At 42.3% G+C, this 20,754-nt stretch overlaps 1 long non-coding RNA gene and 7 other non-coding genes across 8 annotated transcripts; 4 read left to right on the top strand and 4 right to left on the bottom strand.

Annotated features, from left to right (window-relative positions):
- The first annotated feature begins 3,365 nt into the window (after window positions 1-3,365).
- Window positions 3,366-3,437, top strand: trnad-guc (transfer RNA aspartic acid (anticodon GUC)). The gene has a single exon. It is a non-coding gene; the product is annotated as a tRNA-Asp (tRNA).
- A 717-nt stretch (window positions 3,438-4,154) lies between these two features.
- trnav-cac (transfer RNA valine (anticodon CAC)) lies at window positions 4,155-4,227 on the top strand. The gene has a single exon. It is a non-coding gene; the product is annotated as a tRNA-Val (tRNA).
- A 2,312-nt stretch (window positions 4,228-6,539) lies between these two features.
- trnam-cau (transfer RNA methionine (anticodon CAU)) lies at window positions 6,540-6,612 on the top strand. Its single transcript has one exon. It is a non-coding gene; the product is annotated as a tRNA-Met (tRNA).
- Window positions 6,613-6,868: 256 nt separating this feature from the next.
- Window positions 6,869-10,922, bottom strand: LOC131699610 (uncharacterized). Its single transcript, XR_009308212.1, has 3 exons — window positions 10,664-10,922; window positions 8,141-8,372; window positions 6,869-7,289 (listed from the first exon to the last, which is right to left on the bottom strand). It is a non-coding gene; the product is annotated as an uncharacterized LOC131699610 (long non-coding RNA).
- Window positions 6,919-6,991, top strand: trnav-aac (transfer RNA valine (anticodon AAC)). The gene has a single exon. It is a non-coding gene; the product is annotated as a tRNA-Val (tRNA).
- Window positions 9,956-10,028, bottom strand: trnav-aac (transfer RNA valine (anticodon AAC)). Its single transcript has one exon. It is a non-coding gene; the product is annotated as a tRNA-Val (tRNA).
- Window positions 10,402-10,474, bottom strand: trnam-cau (transfer RNA methionine (anticodon CAU)). The gene has a single exon. It is a non-coding gene; the product is annotated as a tRNA-Met (tRNA).
- A 2,397-nt stretch (window positions 10,923-13,319) lies between the features above and the next one.
- Window positions 13,320-13,392, bottom strand: trnav-aac (transfer RNA valine (anticodon AAC)). The gene has a single exon. It is a non-coding gene; the product is annotated as a tRNA-Val (tRNA).
- Window positions 13,393-20,754: the final 7,362 nt, after the last annotated feature.

The raw sequence follows: 20,754 nt of genomic DNA, 5'->3' as shown, positions 1-20,754 counted from the left end.
GATGTGTCACTCATTTGCACCAACACATCGTCGGTATCTCGGATTAGTAATATCCTTGAGAAGTACTGCACGGCGACCGGGGCAGTGATTAATAAGTCCAAGAGCGAAGTCTACGTGTCTAAAAATTGGCAGGTAGATAGGGAACTGTCGGACATGTACCCTGTCAAAAAGGACAAAATCAAGATTCTGGGCCTCATTTTCGAGAACAATAGCTCGGGGGCCCAGAGCTGGACGGCGGCCATTAACCAGGTCCGTAAAAAGATTGGCGGATGGAGCACAAGATCCTTAACAATGACGGGTAGAGTATTAATAACCAAGTCTATACTGTTCCCCATCCTCTCTTATGTAGGAAAAATCTTTCCCCCAGACAGGACCACCAAAAAAGTGGTGGACCGCATTATCCACCGCTTTATCTGGGGCAGCAAGATGGAGAGGGTAAAGCGAGCCACCCTGAGTAAAGCCGACAAGAAGGGAGGTAAGGGGGTCCCGGACGTTGTGCAGCTCACCCGAGTGCAGGGGCTCACGCAAACTATCAAGAACATCCAGGCCCTGGACAGGAAGGTATGTTACATGAATTGTTTCTATTTTGCCACCTGTCTCAGGGCCTTGGGCCTCTGCACTATTGATAACACTGTGCCGTACTCCTGGGACCCCCCATTGTATTATAGAACCTTAAGGGACACTATATATAAATTGGGCTTAGATAAAGCAAAATTGGCCTCCTGGGAATACAAGGCTGTAACTAAATATCTTGCCGGTTCCCAGGAAATTGAAAAAGTAGCTACTTTCTCCCTCACCCAAAGCCAAAAAATCTGGGAGAATGTGTCTCACAGCTGCCTCAGTAATGTCCAGAAGGATATAGCATGGAACACCGTCCACAGTGCACTCCCCACTCGAGCGTTCATGTTCAGGAGGGGACTAGCCCAAGTAGAAACATGCCCCTATGCAAAGTGCCGCAAGAGAGAAACACCAGCCCATATCTTCTGGGAGTGTGATGTGGCTGGCAGTGTCTGGCTCTCTGTCTTTGTCTTCCTAAACAGGTTTGCTGACACGGCCAAGATGACCGCTGAGACTGTGCTCTATGGGCCTGCGGGAGGAATCGATACCAGCACAGCTAAGTGCGTTTGGCGTGTCATCAATGTTGTCAAGCAGATCCTGTGGGAAGGCCGTAACGTCTGTGTCTATCACAAGCAGGAGCTAGACACTATCACCACGACCAGAAGGGCACAAACTCTTATCAAGGACTTTGTAATTCTGGACATCCGGACCCTCGGGAAGGACAAGGCCTGCGCGGAGTGGAGGATCGCCGGACTTCAGGACGTGAAGATGGAATAAAGGAAAAAACTGGAACCGCTAGCTCCTAGGAGCGGGACTACGGGGCACCGCTAAGCCTTTTATTTATTTTGTCATGCCAGCATTCCGCCCTTTTTAGCTGGCATGACCGTTTTTTCAACGGTGCCCTGGTTTTATGTAGTCTTTTTGTTTCAGTTTTACGGACTTTTATTTGATCTACGTTGAATGTTTTATTTGATTTTGTTTTGTTTTGTTTTATGTATCTTTAAGATTTTTAATGTAAACTATTAAAAGTTACATTTTAAGTGTTTTAAAATTTTAGAATTTTAACTCACTGTTTTATACACTGTCCCTTTTCCCCTGTCCCTGTTTTAGATCTAGTTTTATGTTCACTTTTGAACCTTTTTAGAGAGCACTCCCCGGCCCTCACAAGCACTGGTTTTTTATAGATGGTTCTTTTTTTCCAGTCACTTTTAAAACAGCACAGGTTTTTTTCATGTTGATTTTAATCTGTGTCTGTTTTAACCATGTACAAAGCACAATTGTCTTGGTGTTTTTAAATGTATTTTAAATGCTTTTAAAACAAAATGTATGTCTGTATGCATGAATGTCATCTTTAAAAGAAATGTAAAATGAATGAAAAAACGAATGGGTGTAAATGTAAAAAAAATGTAAAATCTCAATAAAAGAGTATTTTACTAAAGATTTCCGTGGAGAGGAACATTTATGAGTTTCAACTAATTTTTTGATGCCCTGCTTTGGCGGGGCTTCCTTGTGTTGTAAAATAATAGAATTGCAGTGTGTAGTGTTGGTATGATAAATGGGCGTGCTATTCAAAGTAACATTTGTTACAGACTGCAGTCTTCTTGATCACACTAAGAAAGTGGGTGTCTTAGTTGTGTATGTATAGTAGAACCGGTTGTACTATACACTGCTAAGCCTTTTATTTATTTTGTCATGCCAGCATTCCGCCCCTTTTAGCTGGCATGACCGTTTTTGAACGGTGCCCTGGTTTTATGTAGTCTTTTTGTTTCAGTTTTATGGACTCTCTTGTTTTTGATTTATTTTGAATGTTTTATTTGGTTTTGTTTTGTATTTACGTATCTAAAAGATTTTTAATGTCAACTATTAAAAGTTACATTTTAAGTGTTTTAAAATTTTAGAATTTTAACTCACTGTTTTATACACTGTCCCTTTTCCCCTGTCCCTGTTTTAGATCTATAGTTTTATGTTCACTTTTGAACTTTTTTAGAGAGCACTCCCCGGCCCTCACAAGCACTGGTTTTTTATAGATGGTTCTTTTTTTCCAGTCACTTTTAAAGCAGCACAGGTTTTTTTCATGTCGATTTTAATCTGTGTCTGTTTTAACCATGTATAAAGCACAGTTGTCTTGGTGTTTTTAAATGTGTTTTAAATGCTTTTAAAACAAAATGTATGTCTGTCTGTATGCATGAATGTCATCTTTAAAAGAAATGTAAAATGAATGAAAAAACGAATGGGTGTAAATGTAAAAAAATGTAAAATCTCAATAAAGATTTCCGTGGAGAGGAACATTTATGAGTTGCAACTAATTTTTTGATGCCCTGCTTTGGCGGGGTTTCCTTGTGTTGTAAAATAATAGAATTGCAGTGTGTAGTGTTGGTATGATAAATAGGCTTGCTATTCAAAGTAACATTGGTTACAGACTGCAGTCTTCTTGATCACACTAAGAAAGTGGGTGTCTTAGTTGTGTATGTATAGTAGAACCGGTTGTACCCCACTTTCATCCAATCACTCAACCATTCGTGCAATTAGTGATGGTGGGAAGGGAAGTGAAGTCTCTGAATCATTTGGTTCGCAAAATTCACTGAGCCGAAGCAGACGAAACGCTTCATGCTCTTTAGTGCCATCTCTTGGTAGATCTGCACAACTCAATACATTAAGTTTAGCACAGACCTGCACAACAGCGCCAAAATCATGTTGTGGCGGCAGCAGTATTACATCCGTAGTGGTTTAGCACTACCTTAAAGAATGAATGGGAAATCGTTTAGGGCGGTCTTCCTGTGAGTACAGAACGATTACAGTTTACGCATTCCTCGTTAGTATAGTGGTCAGTATCCCCGCCTGTCACGCGGGAGACCGGGGTTCAATTCCCCGACGGGGAGAAGTTGTTATTTTATTTTTTTAAAACTCTCCTTAAATATTTTCCGCACAACATGTAGTTGACAATTATTTACCAGATATGATGTATATTTGCTTTTTTTTTTTTTTATATCTATACCTATATACGTAATCCTTACCCGCCGTACCATATTTACAGTATTATTCGTTGTGTTGACTATATATTATATTATTTTACCTGTGCTTTTGTACATTTCAGAATATCATTTTTATAGACTATTTGTATTGCTAAAACAGTTTGTGCAAGAATACTCTTGTCCTCACTGAAAAAAAGTGTTTTGTAAAAAAAAAAAAAAAAAAATAGAAACTTAAGAGAGGCCGTGGAGAGTCACTAAGGGGGCGTGACTATGACGAAAGGGGCAGCTCTGTAAATAGAAAAAGCTAAATACATAAATGTTAACAAACACATTCTTAAAAGTCGGGAGTATGTTATGCGTGTTAGGCGGACGTGATAATCACTATACTACGTATTCTGCGTCGTTATGTTTTTAGTCAGTATGTTTTACCTAAAACTCAACTATTTGAAAGTTGAACTGCAAATTAACGCTATTACAACTAAATGGGATAAACAGACATATTCTTCCCATTGAAAAGTATAGACTATTAGTGAAAATACGCCTGTACTTAGAAAATGAACACGTGCATCACCAGCGACCTGTAGCACTTGCTGTGTTCAGTGCTTGAGCGCTGTCTTCCATGAAGTTTCCGTAGTGTAGTGGTTATCACGTTCGCCTCACACGCGAAAGGTCCCCGGTTCGAAACCGGGCGGAAACAGTTATTTTTTTCTGTATTATTATTTTTCAGTGGTCTCCATTTGTTGCATTTTATTTGTGAACGGTTAAAACCCGTGGTTTAATTATGTATTTATTTTTTTTAAATGCAAGCGTAAATGTATCATAGCGATAGCAGCGCTTGTTGTAACTTCTTGTTACGACCAATGCGTTCACTCTAAGTCGAGTCTGACTGATTTCTAAGTTTGTGCTGCGTAGGCAGTGCCACCTGAAACAGTATTTATGATTTTACTAGAAAATGTGTTCAACCGGACTAATATCAATTATAGCAATCATAAGGCAGGCCCTGATTTTTTTAATTTTTTTTTTTAGCACAGGAATAACTAGGCTCTCAAATTATAAATCTTCACAGAATCCTTACCTTCCAGTTACTATCATGTTCCTTGGCCATGGCGGTGGTACTGTAGGCAGGACTCGGTGCTGGACTTCCGTCGCGTCCTGGTCAGCAAAGAGGGGGTCTCCTGCACTGCGCTGGAGGACACTGGGTCGAGTGTTACACTCATATGGGCCGATGTCTACCAGCAAGACCCCGACACAGCACCACCACATTGGTGCTTTAACAGTGTGAAGTGATTAGAAAAACAAAATGGTTATAACTGCGTATTATTAGATGTGTTAGTAGCGTTAGAGATAAAACAATGGAACAAATTATAACTTGAATTCTGTTCCATGAACTTCAACTGTATTAGAATAAAATAGCAACACAATTACTTTATTAAATCCATTTCTAACATCAAGCATCAAGTGTGATATTTCCACTGCAACATGATCCACTAATGACTTTAAGCACTGTCCACATAGAAAATGTGCTTCTCATGGATTTACAGAGGGCCACTGAGTCAACCCAGAACAACAGGGATTTGTTTGTGGCAGAATTAGACGGGGTGGGGGCTGCATACTGGGACACTATACAGCAACATCAATGTCAAGAATTACATTCTGATCGGTGCTTGCAACTGGGTGATCGGAATGAACATTTAATGTATCATTTATTGCCGTTTAATGAGGGGGGAACAGTAGGCACATCAGAGGGGTTAGGTATTGTATTATTAATATTATTATTATTTATTTCTTAGCAGTCGCCCTTATCCAGGACGACTTACAATTGTTACAAGATATCACATTATTTTTACATACAATTACCCATGTATACAGTTGGGTTTTTACTGGAGCAATCTAGGTAAAGTACCTTGCTCAAGGATACAGCAGCAGTGTCCCTGCTGAACCCACAACCCTCCGGTCAAGAGTCCACAGCCCTAACCGCTACTCCGCACTGCTGCCCACATTGCCATAACCTTGTTATTATAACTGTTATTACTACTCTTGTTATTACATCATGTCTCCTGCGATATTATTATTTATTTCTTAGCAGACGCCCTTATCCAGGGTGACTTACAATTGTTACAAGATATCACATTATTTTTACATACAATTACAAAGTGCAAAGTGCACCTGTGTTTTGTGCCACATAGAAATTGTTTCAAGGCTGCTCACCGCAAGTAAAAATTCTAGACCGAGGGCCTATGATAGTATCTTTGTTTTTCTAATCTCATTATTTTGTGTATTTTTTATGATGTTTTAATTTCAGGAAATGTTCTAAGATGTCCATTGGAGTGGACAACAAAAAAAACAATAAAAGATTTGTGCTAAAATCTAAATTTAGTTTGAGTCTCATTTCTAGTTGCAATAAGACTAGGAAAAAAGAGTTAAAATATTTTTTTTTATGATTGAAAATAAATTTTGGACTGAAAGGGTTAAACTTTGGGGTTTATGTACAACCTCTTTCTGATGCTTTTCATTCATTTACAATGTAGGCCTGACAGCTGAATCATTTTAGAATTTATGACAAATAAATCGAGGTCAATCGTCCAGAGATTACAATTCAAAAACGGGAGGAGCTGACATGATTTGACAGCTGCATATCCTACTACAGGGCAAAAACCAGGATCAAGAAATGGACAGCTAAGGTGATCGTTCACATGCTGGATTTGTCAGCAGCAAATGCATGCTTACAATACTGACAAGATCGCTATTCCTTAGGGGACAGAAAGAGAGAGGTTATGGAATATCTAGACTTCAAGGTGGAACTAGCCAATGTTCTGATTGCTTGCAGAAAACCATTGCAATGAAGACCAGCTGCTACTCCAGAGGAAGAGCACACCAATGCCAGCAAAGGTGTTTTTTCTGAATAAAAAATCACAGGATCTTCGGGTCTGAGCAAGATCCCTGCTTTTAAACCTTTAGCATTGCATAGATCCCACATTCCTCAATCCTGGAATGGAAAGCATTTTCAAGGCCTCGTTAGCGCAGTAGGTAGCGCGTCAGTCTCATAATCTGAAGGTCGTGAGTTCGATCCTCACACGGGGCAGCAGTTTTATTCTTGGGTAGGAGTTATTTAAAAATAAATACCAAACTTGTTTAAGGCTGGGGTTGCCTTAAAAACTGTCAAAACGTTCTTCATGGTCGTAAATAGTTAGATGTCCTTGTTATTTTAAAACTGGGTATCAACAAAGCATCTGGACAAATGTAGAACTGCTCATTAACATATACGCGCTTACACTATAAAACGTATCAGGGCTATATTATATATTAAGGGCTTGTTTTATTTATGGTTAAATAAAAATATATATGTTAGTAAGCTACTGTATGAATAGTGGAGCGTGTAACAAGATGTGTTTCCGTAGTGTAGTGGTTTTCACGTTCGCCTAACACGTGAAAGGTCCCCGGTTCGAGACTGGGTGGAAACATTTTTTTTTTAATTTATTAAAAATAACAATCCGTTACAAATATATATATATATTTTATACTTCTTAGATCATATTGCATATATCGCATAACTGCATTATAGTGCATTATTTGTATGTATTTGAAGTTCATTGTATTTGATAAGCGGTTGCAGCAGTTCATGAAATGTTTCCGTAGTGTAGTGGTTATCACGTTCGCCTCATACGCCAAAGGTCCCCCATACACAGCAGGAAGATGGGAAGGATGCAAGGATGGAAGGTTTAACAGCTGGGAAGGTATTGGTCCTGTGCCTTCGCATGCCTGTTGTACACAAAACAAAAAAAATGTTATACAAATTAAAAGTATTTGTTCTTTTTTTTATCACATGGAATGCAATGAAACAAACAGCCTAAACACAAAATAGTCACAATGGCAAAATAAAAGGTTTCTACACAAAACAACAAGAAACCAAAAAAAAAAAAAGAAAAAAAAAAAAAAAAAAAGCATGGAGTACCCATGTTCACATTATTTAAGTATTGCTTTCAAAACAAGATCATTCTTCAATGAAAACTAAATTAAAGTTAAATACAGTAATATAACGTTCATGGATATATAATTAAAAATAAATGATAGAAAAATAGAGGCTCTGTAAAGTGTCCTTTTAGATGCATTCTAGGATCCAGCACCTAAAAACCTGCAGTTTATGAGTTATATACATCATAAACCTGCAGTTTATGATGTTTGTAGTGAACAGGGGACCTTCGTATCATGGTATCTACAGTATAATGCAACACTATACCACGGTACTATATGGTACTATTTATTTTACCATGGTACAATTTGTGTTGTTCCGGATACAAGTATTACAGTACCATTGTAACGGACAAATGTATTAAATATAATTGCGCTTTGGATAAAACAGTCCCTCCATCAAGTTTCTTGCTCTTGTAAATATTACAATTTTTAACACTTAGAACTGACACCTATTGTAAAAATGTCAATCGTGTATTTTTATTGATAATATTACAAAATCTAGAGTTTACTATCCGCGCATTTCTACAGCTGACATTTGTAATACGAACATATATTATTATTGGATTTTTTTAAAATTCTTGGTGACTACACGTACAGTACTAGTGACAATTAAAATAATACTGTAATAAAATTCTTACCTTCAGATGAGTGTATTTCGAAATAAACCAAAAGACTTCAAGATTCAATAATCTCTTGTCGTTGAAAATGCTCAGTATTCTTGGTAGTTCTACGAGATCTGATTGGATAATTCCGTCACTTGATTCTTGGTAGTTCTGCGAAATCTGATTGGCTCTTTCCTGATCAATTCTTGGTAGCGACACGGGCTATGATGTATCAAATTTTGACCCGATGAATGATACACAGGATAATCTGTATAAGAACATAAGAACATAAGAAAGTTTACAAACGAGAGGAGGCCATTCAGCCCATCTTGCTCGTTTGGTTGTTAGTAGCTTATTGATCCCAGAATCTCATCAAGCAGCTTCTTGAAGGATCCCAGGGTGTCAGCTTCAACAACATTACTGGGGAGTTGGTTCCAGACCCTCACAATTCTCTGTGTAAAAAAGTGCCTCTATTTTCTGTTCTGAATGCCCCTTTATCTAATCTCCATTTGTGACCCCTGGTCCTTGTTTCTTTTTTCAGGTCAAAGAAGTCCCCTGGGTTGACATTGTCTATACCTTTTAGGATTTTGAATGTTTGAATCAGATCGCCGCGTAGTCTTCTTTGTTCAAGACTGAATAGATTCAATTATTTTAGCCTGTCTGCATACAACATGCCTTTTAAACCCGGGATAATTCTGGTTGCTCTTCTTTGCACTCTTTCTTGAGCAGCAATATCCTTTTTGTAACGAGGTGACCATAACGGAACACAATATTCTAGGTGAGGTCTTACTAATGCATTGTAGAGTTTTAACATTACTTCCCTTGATTTAAATTCAACACTTCTCACAATATATCCGAGCATCTTGTTAGCCTTTTTTATAGCTTCCCCACTTTGTCTAAATGAAGACATTTCTGAGTCAACATAAACTCCTTGGTCTTTTTCATAGTTCCCTTCTTCAATTTCACTATCTCCCATATGATATTTATAATGCACATTTTTATTGCCCGCATGCAATACTTTACACTTTTCTCTATTAAATTTCATTTGCCATGTGTCTGCCCAATTCTGAATGCTGTCTAGATCATTTTGAATGACCTTTGCTGCTTCAACAGTGTTTGCTACTCCTCCTATTTCTGTGTCGTTTGCAAATTTAACGAGTTTGCTTACTATACCAGAATCTAAATCATTAATGTAGATTAATAATAGCAGAGGACCTAATACTGATCCCTGTGGTACAGCACTGGTTACCTCACTCCATTTTGAGGTTTCTCCTCTAATCAGTACTTTCTGTTTTCTACCTGTTACCCACTCCCTAATCCATGTGCATGCATTTCCTTGAATCCCTACTGCGTTCAGTTTGAGAATTCATCTTTTGTGCGGGACTTTGTCAAAAGCTTTCTGGAAATCTAAATAAACCATGTCGTATGCTTTGCAGTTATCCATTTTCAATGTTGCATCGTCAAAAAAGTCAAGTAGGTTAGTTAGACACGATCTCCCTTTCCTAAAAGCATGCTGGATGTACAGTACTCAAATAAATGCAACTATCCGCCATACTGTTACAAAAATGCAGCCGCGTCTAATAAATATAGCTGATCAAATAAATAAAAAATGTATACACGTGTTTCCTCCCGGTTTCGAACCGGGGACCTTTAACGTGTGAAGAACGTGATAACCACTACACTACTGAAACATTTCATGAAATACATGACTCACTTATCAAACACAATCACCTACAATTACACAATAAGAATTGTATATTGCAATTTGCGATACGTGCAATATAATCAGACGTATAAAAAATAAATATATTTGTAATGGGTTGTTATTTTAAAATAAATGACAAAAAGTAATGTTTCCGCCCGGTCTCGAACCGGGGACCTTTCGCGTGTTAGGCGAACGTGATAACCACTACACTACGGAAACACGGTGGAGAGGCCATCTCCCCTATTCATATAGTATCTTACTAGCATCTTGCATGAGTGAAGGGAGTACATTACATTTAACTCGTTCTGCAAAGTATTTTTTGTATTTAACTTATTGCATAAATGAAACAACAAGCCCATAATATATAATATAGCCCCGATACGTTTTATAGTGTAAGCGCGTATATGTTAATGTCCATTCCTGTGGTCACATACAAATTGTTGCTGTCCTACATTTGTCCAGATGCTTTGTTGATACCCAGTTTTAAAACAATAAGGGCATCTAACTATTTACGACCATGAACAACGTTTTGACAGCATTTCACGTTTTTGGTATTTATTTTTAAATAACTCCTAACCAATAATAAAAGCACTGCCCCGTGTGAGGATCGAACTCACGACCTTCAGATTATGAGACTGACGCGCTACCTACTGCGCTAACGAGGCCATGTAAACACTCCCGAGCCCCGAACTGAGAAACGTGGGATGTTTGTAGTGAACAAGGGACGTGATCACCACCACACTACGGACACATTTAATGAATTTCAGAAACCATGAATTTCAAATACAATGAACTTTGAATACATACAGATAATGTACTGTGACAATTAAATAATACTGTAATAAAATTCTTACCTTCAGATGATTGTATTTCGAAATAAACCAAAAGACTTCAAGATTCAATAATCTCTCGTCGTTGAAAACGCTCAGTATTCTTGGTAGTTCTACGAGATCTGATTGGATAATTCCGTCACTTGATTCTTGGTAGTTCTGCGAAATCTGATTGGCTCTTTCCTGGTCAATTCTTGGGAGCGACACGGGCTATGATTGGTCAAACCTACCAAGATATTCCCAAAATTGAACACCGATTTGTGGCTGGGAGGGACGAGGCTGTTGTGCAAGTAAGAAATTTATCAAATTTTGACCCGATGAATGATACACAGGATAATCTGGATGTACAGTACTCAAATAAATGCTGCCGTCTGCCATGCTGTTACAAAAATGCAGCCACTTCTAATAAATATAACTGATTCAATAAAGAGAGAGAGAGAGAGAGAGAGAGAGAGAGAGAGAGAGAGAGAGAGAGAGAGAGAGAGAGAGAGAGAGAGAGAGAGAGAGAGAGAGAGAGAGAGAGAGAGAGAGAGAGAGAGAGAGAGAGAGAGAGAGAGAGAGAGAGAGAGAGAGAGAGAGAGATGAGAGAGAGAGAGAGAGAGAGAGAGAGAGAGAGAGAGAGAGAGAGAGAGAGAGAGAGAGAGAGAGAGGCTGGAAGCTTTAAGCTTTAATCAGTTCATACATCAGGAAATGGTTGGGAGTTCCACGCTGCCTCAGCAGAGTGGGACTTTATGGTAAAGGAATACTGCAGCTACCAGTCTCTGCTCTAACCGAGGAGTTTAAGTGCGCCAAGGTCAGACTGGAAATTACATTAGTAGAGTCACGCGATAAATGCGTAAGGGAGGCAGCACCTGTGTTGAAAACTGGAAGAAAGTGGGTGGCAAAGAAAGCTGTGGAAGATGCAAAGACTGCCCTTCGAATTGGTGATATCATGAGGCAAGTTCAGCATGGAAGAGGGGGTCTTGGTTTCAGTTCAGCTCCTCCTACATGGCACAAGGTAGCCCCAGCTCAAAGGAGGAAGCTGGTAGTCAACGAGGTGCAAAAGCAGGAGGAGAGGATGAGGTGTATAAAGGCCATTTCCCAAGGCAAGCAGGGAGAATGGATGAGATGGGAGAGTGTGGAACAACGCAAGATTGGCTGGCAAGACCTATGGTCAATGGAACAGAGCAGGATCAGTTTCCTCATCAGGTCAACATATGATGTTCTCCCATCACCACAGAACCTAAACCTCTGGGTAGGAGAGGATCCCTCATGTCCTTTGTGTTCATCACCTGCAACATTAAGGCACATTTTGACAGGATGTAAGGTGGCTCTTAGCCAAGGACGGTTTACTTGGCGCCATGACCAGGTGCTGCAATGTTTGGCCTTAGCATTGGAAGACAAGCGTAACATGACCAATATGTTGTCACCTGTTCCATCAAAACATTACACACAAAAGACAACATTCCTCCGCCCAGGAGAGCAACCACCAAGAAAAGGTGTTAAAACCAATCCTCGCCCAGGACAACTGGAAGCTGCTAGAGACTGGAAAATGCTGGCAGATGTTGGTCAACGGCTTATTTTTCCACCTGAGATTGCCACCACTAACCTTCAACCAGATATTGTCTTGTGGTCTGGATCAGCACGCCTTGTTCACCTGGTAGAGTTAACAGTGCCATGGGAGGATGCTGTAGATGAGGCGTATGAGAGTAAGAAACTGCGGTATGCTCAACTAGCCACTGAAGCAGAACAGCGAGGATGGAGAGTTCGGGTTTACCCAGTGGAAGTGGGTTGTCGAGGATTTGTGGCACACTCTACAACCCGGTTTCTCAGAGACGTCGGATTCAGTGGTCAAGAGTTGCGTCGCACAGTGAAGAACTTATCTGAAGCAGCAGAGAGGAGCAGCAACTGGCTGTGGTTGAGACGGAAAGATTCTGGCTGGGGATCTCAAGCACAATAGAAAGAAAGAAACGTTGATGTACAGGTAAGTAAGCTGGGCTGAGTTGAGTGGGGGACGGAGGGGGGTGATGCTGGGGACGCCAGAATCACCGCCGAGCCCTCTTGAGGTGTCGTGGGCTAGTCGACGAAACACTGAGGATGGAAGGTGCCCACTTGAAAACCCCAGAGATGTACCCTACTTAGCTCAATCCAGACGGTTGTCATGCTGATGCGCTGGGGAGGCCGCACTATGGTTGATCCCCGGAGCCAGCATCGCAGCCGTTGTGTGTGCTGATGCGCCAGGGAGGCAAAATAAGCTGATCCCTGGAGCCAGCATTACACTTCAGCCATTAACACACACAGAAGGATATCTACATCATCATATGGAAGGAAACGTAAATGGATGGAGACACATATGTAACACATTAGTTTACTATAAAGCTACGTCTTAGTTGGTGCTTATCTTGGCGAGAGCCGAGTTCAAAGCAGCATGAAGTTTTAACATCTACTCTCGTGTAATGGAAATCATATACACGTGTTTCCACACCAGGGATCTTTCGCGTGTGAGGCGAACGTGATAACCACTACACTACGGAAACATTTCACAAACTGCTGTAACCGCTTATCAAATACAATGAACTTCAAATACATACAAATAATGCACTATAGTGCAGTTTTCGATACGTGTAATATGATATAAGAAGTATATTGTTACAAAATGTATTTGTAACGGGTTGTTATTTTAAAATAAATTTAAAAAAACTGTTTCCGCCCGGTCTCGAACCGGGGACCTTTCGCGTGTTAGGCGAACGTGATAACCACTACACTACGGAAACGTATTCTTTGTTGTTTTGTTTTTAGCCAGTATATTTTATCGGCAAATTAACGCTACTACTACTAAATGGGATAAACAGACATATTCCCACTGAAAAGTATAGACTATTAAAGTGATGATACGGCTGTACTTAGAAAATGAACTAAACACGTGCATCACCAGCGACCTGTAGCACTTGCTGTGTTCAGTACTTGAGAGATGTTTTCAATGAAGTTTCCGTAGTGTAGTGGTTATCACGTTCGCCTCACACGCGAAAGGTCCCCGGCCGGAAACATTTTTTTTTGTATTATTATTTTTTCAGTGGTCTCCATTTGTTGCATTTTCAACGTTTAAAACCCATAGGTTTTTTTTTTTTTTTTTAAATGCAACGGTAAATGTATCATAGCGATAGCAGCGTTTGTTGTAACTTTTTGTTACCACCAATGCATTCACTCTGAGTCTGTTTGAGCTGTGTAGGCAGTGCCACCTGGTACAGCGATCTGATACTAAAACGTATTTTGGTAACTTGGAGAACGAATACCTTGGGTTGAGCAATACTGTTGGGTGGAAACGGCGCGGCAGGGGTGAATCACATTTGCATACCCATAATGCACTTTGACGGGGCTTCCTTGAACAGGCTTCGAAATGTAAATGCAGTTACGGGAATGTATACAGACATACATTTTGTTTTAAAAGCATTTAAAATACCTTTAAAAACACCAAGACAATTGTGCTTTGTACAAGATTAAAACAGACACAGATTAAAATCAACATGATAAAACCTGTGCTGCTTTAAAAGTGACTGGAAAAAAAGAACTATCTATAAAAAAACAGTGTATGTGAGCGCTGGGGAGTGCTCTCTTCAAAAAGTTCAGAAGGTGAACATAAAACAGAACAATAAACTATAAATCTAAAACTAAAGGGACAGGGGCAAAGGTACTGTGTATAAAACTGTGTGTTAAAATTCTAAAATTTTAAAACACTTAAAATGTAACTTTTAATAGTTGACATTAAAAATCTTTTAGATACGTAAATACAAAACAAAACCAAATAAAACATTCAAAATAAATCAAAAACAAGAGAGTCCATAAAACTGAAACAAAAAGACTACATAAAACCAGGGCACCGTTCAAAAACGGTCATGCCAGCTAAAAGGGGCGGAATGCTGGCATGACAAAATAAATAAAAGGCTTAGCGGTGTATAGTACAACCGGTTCTACTATACATACACAACGAAGACACCCACTTTCTTAGTGTGATCAAGAAGACTGCAGTCTGTAACCAATGTTACTTTGAATAGCAAGCCTATTTATCATACCAACACTACACACTGCAATTCTATTATTTTACAACACAAGGAAACCCCGCCAAAGCAGGGCATCAAAAAATTAGTTGCAACTCATAAATGTTCCTCTCCACGGAAATCTTTATTGAGATTTTACATTTTTTTACATTTACACCCATTCGTTTTTTCATTCATTTTACATTTCTTTTAAAGATGACATTCATGCATACAGACAGACATACATTTTGTTTTAAAAGCATTTAAAACACATTTAAAAACACCAAGACAACTGTGCTTTATACATGGTTAAAACAGACACAGATTAAAATCGACATGAAAAAAACCTGTGCTGCTTTAAAAGTGACTGGAAAAAAAGAACCATCTATAAAAAACCAGTGCTTGTGAGGGCCGGGGAGTGCTCTCTAAAAAAGTTCAAAAGTGAACATAAAACTATAGATCTAAAACAGGGACAGGGGAAAAGGGACAGTGTATAAAACAGTGAGTTAAAATTCTAAAATTTTAAAACACTTAAAATGTAACTTTTAATAGTTTACATTAAAAATCTTAAAGATACATAAAACAAAACAAAACAAAACAAAATCAAATAAAACATTCAAATTAAATCAAAGGTCCATAAAACTGAAACAAAAAGACTACATAAAACCAGGGCACCGTTGAAAAACGGTCATGCCAGCTAAAAAGGGCGGAATGCTGGCATGACAAAATAAATAAAAGGCTTAGCGGTGCCCCGTAGTCCCGCTCCTAGGAGCTAGCGGTTCCAGTTTTTTCCTTTATTCCATCTTCACGTCCTGAAGTCCGGCGATCCTCCACTCCGCGCAGGCCTTGTCCTTCCCGAGGGTCCGGATGTCCAGAATTACAAAGTCCTTGATAAGAGTTTGTGCCCTTCTGGTCGTGGTGATAGTGTCTAGCTCCTGCTTGTGATAGACACAGACGTTACGGCCTTCCCACAGGATCTGCTTGACAACATTGATGACACGCCAAACGCACTTAGCTGTGCTGGTAGTGATTCCTCCCGCAGGCCCATAGAGCACAGTCTCAGCGGTCATCTTGGCCGTGTCAGCAAACCTGTTTAGGAAGACAGAGACAGAGAGCCAGACACTGCCAGCCACATCACACTCCCAGAAGATATGGGCTGGGGTTTCTCTCTTGCGGCACTTTGCATAGGGGCATGTTTCTACTTGGGCTAGTCCCCTCCTGAACATGAACGCTCGAGTGGGGAGTGCACTGTGGACGGTGTTCCATGCTATATCCTTCTGGACATTACTGAGGCAGCTGTGAGACACATTCTCCCAGATTTTTTGGCTTTGGGTGAGGGAGAAAGTAGCTACTTTTTCAATTTCCTGGGAACCGGCAAGATATTTAGTTACAGCCTTGTATTCCCAGGAGGCCAATTTTGCTTTATCTAAGCCCAATTTATATATAGTGTCCCTTAAGGTTCTATAATACAATGGGGGGTCCCAGGAGTACGGCACGGTGTTATCAATAGTGCAGAGGCCCAAGGCCCTGAGACAGGTGGCAAAATAGAAACGATTCATGTAACATACCTTCCTGTCCAGGGCCTGGATGTTCTTGATAGTTTGCGTGAGCCCCTGCACTCGGGTGAGCTGCACAACGTCCGGGACCCCCTTACCTCCCTTCTTGTCGGCTTTACTCAGAGTGGCTCGCTTTACCCTCTCCATCTTGCTGCCCCAGATAAAGCGGTGGATAATGCGGTCCACCACTTTTTTGGTGGTCCTGTCTGGGGGAAAGATTTTTCCTACATAAGAGAGGATGGGGAACAGTATAGACTTGGTTATTAATACTCTACCCGTCATTGTTAAGGATCTTGTGCTCCATCCGCCAATCTTTTTACGGACCTGGTTAATGGCCGCCGTCCAGCTCTGGGCCCCCGAGCTATTGTTCTCGAAAATGAGGCCCAGAATCTTGATTTTGTCCTTTTTGACAGGGTACATGTCCGACAGTTCCCTATCTACCTGCCAATTTTTAGACACGTAGACTTCGCTCTTGGACTTGTTAATCACTGCCCCGGTCGCCGTGCAGTACTTCTCAAGGATATTACTAATCCGAGGTACCGACGATGTGTTGGTGCAAATGAGTGACACATCGTCCATATATGCTGTTGTTTTGACCTGGACCCCGTTGGATCCAGGCAGCTGGAAACCAGTTATATTGGTATCCCTACGAATTGCCTGCAGGAGGGGTTCAATGCACACGACATATAGCAGTGGGGATAGTGGGCAACCCTGTCTGACCCCTGACTGGATAGATATTTTACCAGTCAGGTGCCTGTTCACCAAGACTCGGGTACTAATGTTTGTATATATGGTTTTAACCCACTCCCTAAGTCCAGGAGCGAATTTCATCTGGTCCATCACTTTGTACATATATTCATGGCTTACCCTATCGAACGCCTTCTCCTGGTCAAGGTTGAACAGGCAGAGGGGATGGTTCCGTTCTCTAGAATAAGCCAGAATGTCCCTTGTTAACATTAAAATATCCGTGATGGACCTCCCTGGGACGCCACAAGCCTGGTCAGGGCCAATGACCAAAGGGAGGTGTACTTGTAGCCGGAGCATCAGAGCTTTGGCTAGTATCTTGTAATCCACGCAAAGGAGGCTGATTGGGCGCCAATTCCGTAGATCTTTAACTTCCCCTTTCTTATGAAGGAGAGTAATTACACTCTCCCGCATAGAAGGGCCCAACCGCTTCTCCCTGTAGACCGCTCTGTAGACCTCCGCTAAATGGACTTTTAGCATGTCCCAAAAAAGATGGTAATACTCACCCGGGATGCCATCTGGACCTGGCGTCTTACCGGTGTTCATGGTCTTAACCGCCTGGGTGAGCTCCTCCAGCGTGAGTTCTGGGTCCTTCTCCTCCTCCTCCTCGTCCCGCACTGAGTCAGGCTCCAACTGGCTCAGGAACCACTCTATCAGGGTGTCATCTGTAGCTTTGATGTTATACAGGTCCCTATAGAAGTTCTCTACCACTTTTTTCACTCCCTCACTATCCTCTACTATCCTCCCCCTGCTGTCGAGCATGGAGGACATCAAGTGCCGCTTCTCCCTCGTTTTCTGGAAGAAGAAGCGAGTACACTTTTCGTCTTCCTCCATTTTTTGCACTTTTGCATTGTGCATGACCTTTCGTTGTTCCTCCCTACAAAGCACTGAAAGATCTAGCTTGGTCTGGGCTATCTCGTCGCTTACAGGGAACCCCCGAAGCTGAAGCAGGCTCAGACGCTGGAGGGCAGCATTCAGGTATTTATATTTGGCCCTCCTTTCTTTTGCTTTCCTCTTGCCTGCTGCTATGAAATAACCCTTAGTTCTCATTTTGACCATCTCCCACCACTCTATAGGGGAGTTGAATAGGTCACGCAAAGTGGTCCACTCAACAAGCCTGCTCTTATAGGCTGCAGCTATGGAGGGGTCATCGAGTAAGGAGGTGTTTAATTTCCAGACCCCTGACCCCATCTGGGAGGTCTGAGGGACCTGCAATGTTACCTGCAGGAGCCTATGGTCAGAGAAGAAGACGGCCTGGGTGTCTACTGCCGTCTTCGTAAGGGAGCTGGTATGCAGGACGAGATCTATACGGGAGAAGGAGGTCCCAGATGAGCTCACCCAGGTAAAGGGAGGCACCAGGTCCTTACCTGCATCACACAGGGAGAAATCAGATATTACGGAGGACAAAACTCTACTAGAGCGGTCGTTGCGTGGCCTGCTCCGGTCTACGTCCCTCAGAGCACAATTGAAGTCACCTGACACGATGACGGGTACGTTCCCCAGCAGGAGTGGACGCAGCTGTGGAAAAAATTGAACTCTTTCGTTTTGGTTAGTGGGTGCGTAGACATTGACCAGTCTGAGGGGAGTGTTGTTGTATGTCACATCCACGCTCAGAATTCTACCAGGTTCTACCTCCCTGCTGCTGCGGGAGGTAATAAATGGGTTTTTAAACAGGATACCTACTCCGTCGGCTCTGGCTATGTTGGAGCCCGACCAGAAGGAGTCCCCCAGGGTCCAACTCTCCTTCAGGTCCCTATAATCAGGGCTCGACGAAATACCACACTCCTGCAGAAAGATGAGATCTGCTTTCAAGTTAGCTAGATAGTTTAGTACATCAAATCTTTTTTGTGTCTCCCTGATGCTCCTGACATTAACAGACACACATATCAGGGCCATCAGGGTAGCTAACAAGAAAAGGAGTCGCTGCGTCCACCCCATAGCGACTATGATTGGGAGGTCGGGACACTCTTCCTACTCTTAGCTCTACGCTTGCTTCGAGGGGGCTTGGGCTTATTTGCAACTCCCATCACCCCTGAGAAGGTACTCACTGCTGCCTCGTCCAAGAAGGCACCGTCTTTATATGCACAGTACGTGGAGTTGTTGGGGCTATTCAACTCCCCACAAGGTAAGTCTGGTGGAACTTGCTCAGGGCCCCTCGGAACGTGTGGGTCAGCTTTGTCCTGGGGGGGGGTTATGACAGACAGCATTCTTTGGCTGTTACCGTCTGTTGAATTGGAGCTGTTAGCAGACTTCTGGCTTACCGCGTCCAGGGGTATTCCCATGTCCTCCAGTGCTGTATCTAGGAGGACCTCTAGGGGGCCCCTGGTTTTGCCCATACAAGGGAGGGGGTCAAGGATGCTTTGAAGGGAGGCCCTTCGCTTGAAGAGGGTCATTGCTACCGAGGTACTGCTGGTCAGGGAAGGTGTTGACCCCGACCTCTCCCTCGGTGCATTAGTGAACACCTCTTCTGCGAGGTGTGCTAGGGTTTGTGCCAACGACTGGGAAGGCTGGCTGGGGATGCCCTGGCTGGCTGCTACCTGCCCACTAGGCGGCAGTGTAGCCGTCCCACTCGCCTCCGTCTCTGCCTGCGAGGGCAAGACTGGGGACTTTGTGTGGACATTAGCTGGTTTTGGATCTATGGGGGCCACCTGCAACTTGCTGTCTTTGATCCTGATCTTCTTTCTTTTCCCCCCCTCGTCTCTACCCTTTCTTTTCCCCACCCTCTGCTGGTTCTTCACTCCCTTCCCCTCCTTCTCACTCTCACTTTCACTGTCGCTTTCGCTTTCCTCCCCCACGGACTCAATCCTTATGGCGTCATAACGAGAGCCGAGGGGGAGTGCTGGTGCTGAGAGGGCCCTACTCAGGGGGGGGCCGCTGCTGGGTCCGGGCTCCCTCCCTGCCTCGTGTTCTGCATCAGAGGAGCTACTGGAGGAGCTAGTGGAGTAGCTGTTGTACTCTCTCTCTGGGCTGGGGGAAGGGGTCCTCGTAAAACGGGACATGTCTCGGGGGCGGGGGGGTGAGGGGGGTGCTGGTGATGATGGTGGTGCTGGAGTCTGGGTCTTGGATACTGTTGGTGGTGATGTGGACTGATCTTTGTTACTTGCTCCCTCTTCCTGCTCAGGCCTAGGCTTGTTCGTATTTGCCTTGCTGGCTCTGGCCATGTTGGCATAGGAAGAGGGGCAGTCCTTAAACAGGTGCCCCTTCTTTCCACACAAATTGCACTGCCTCTCTTCTCTGCAGTGGCTGGTCTCGTGGGGGGCGCCGCAGTTCCTGCACTTGACTACAGTACATGCGGCCGCCAGGTGTCCTAATTCCCCACATTTCCTGCAGAGTTTTGGCATCCCATTATAGAATACCAGCCCTCTGTTGGGCCCTAACACTATGGAGTTTGGAATGTGGCGGACGCCTCCAATGCCCGATGGATCAACATTAAGGCGTACCAGCCACTTTCTGGCTCCTGTCCAAACCCCATCTTCATCTGTAATTTTCCTCCCTTCTGATGACACCCTCCCATAGCGGTTAAGCCATGTTGTAATATCATAGTCGCTAACAGCCTCATTGAAAAATTGGACAGTAACAACTTTCATTTCTCTGTCTGTCAGTGCATCCACACAAAATTCTTTGTATGGAGCGAGATATTTATTCTCCCCCCAAAAGGACCACATTTCTTGTAACTTTTGGGGGTTCCTAAAACTGACCTCAAACACTTCCTTAAGCCCTGGCAATTTCACCAAACAATTCAAGTCAGAAGGGGAAAAACCCATACCCCTCTGAAGAATGGTCCGGCTGAACTCCAGTCTCG

Source organism: Acipenser ruthenus, chromosome 23 (assembly GCF_902713425.1).
Source record: "Acipenser ruthenus chromosome 23, fAciRut3.2 maternal haplotype, whole genome shotgun sequence".
NCBI lineage: Eukaryota > Metazoa > Chordata > Actinopteri > Acipenseriformes > Acipenseridae > Acipenser > Acipenser ruthenus.
This window is presented reverse-complemented; position numbering and strand designations above follow the sequence as displayed.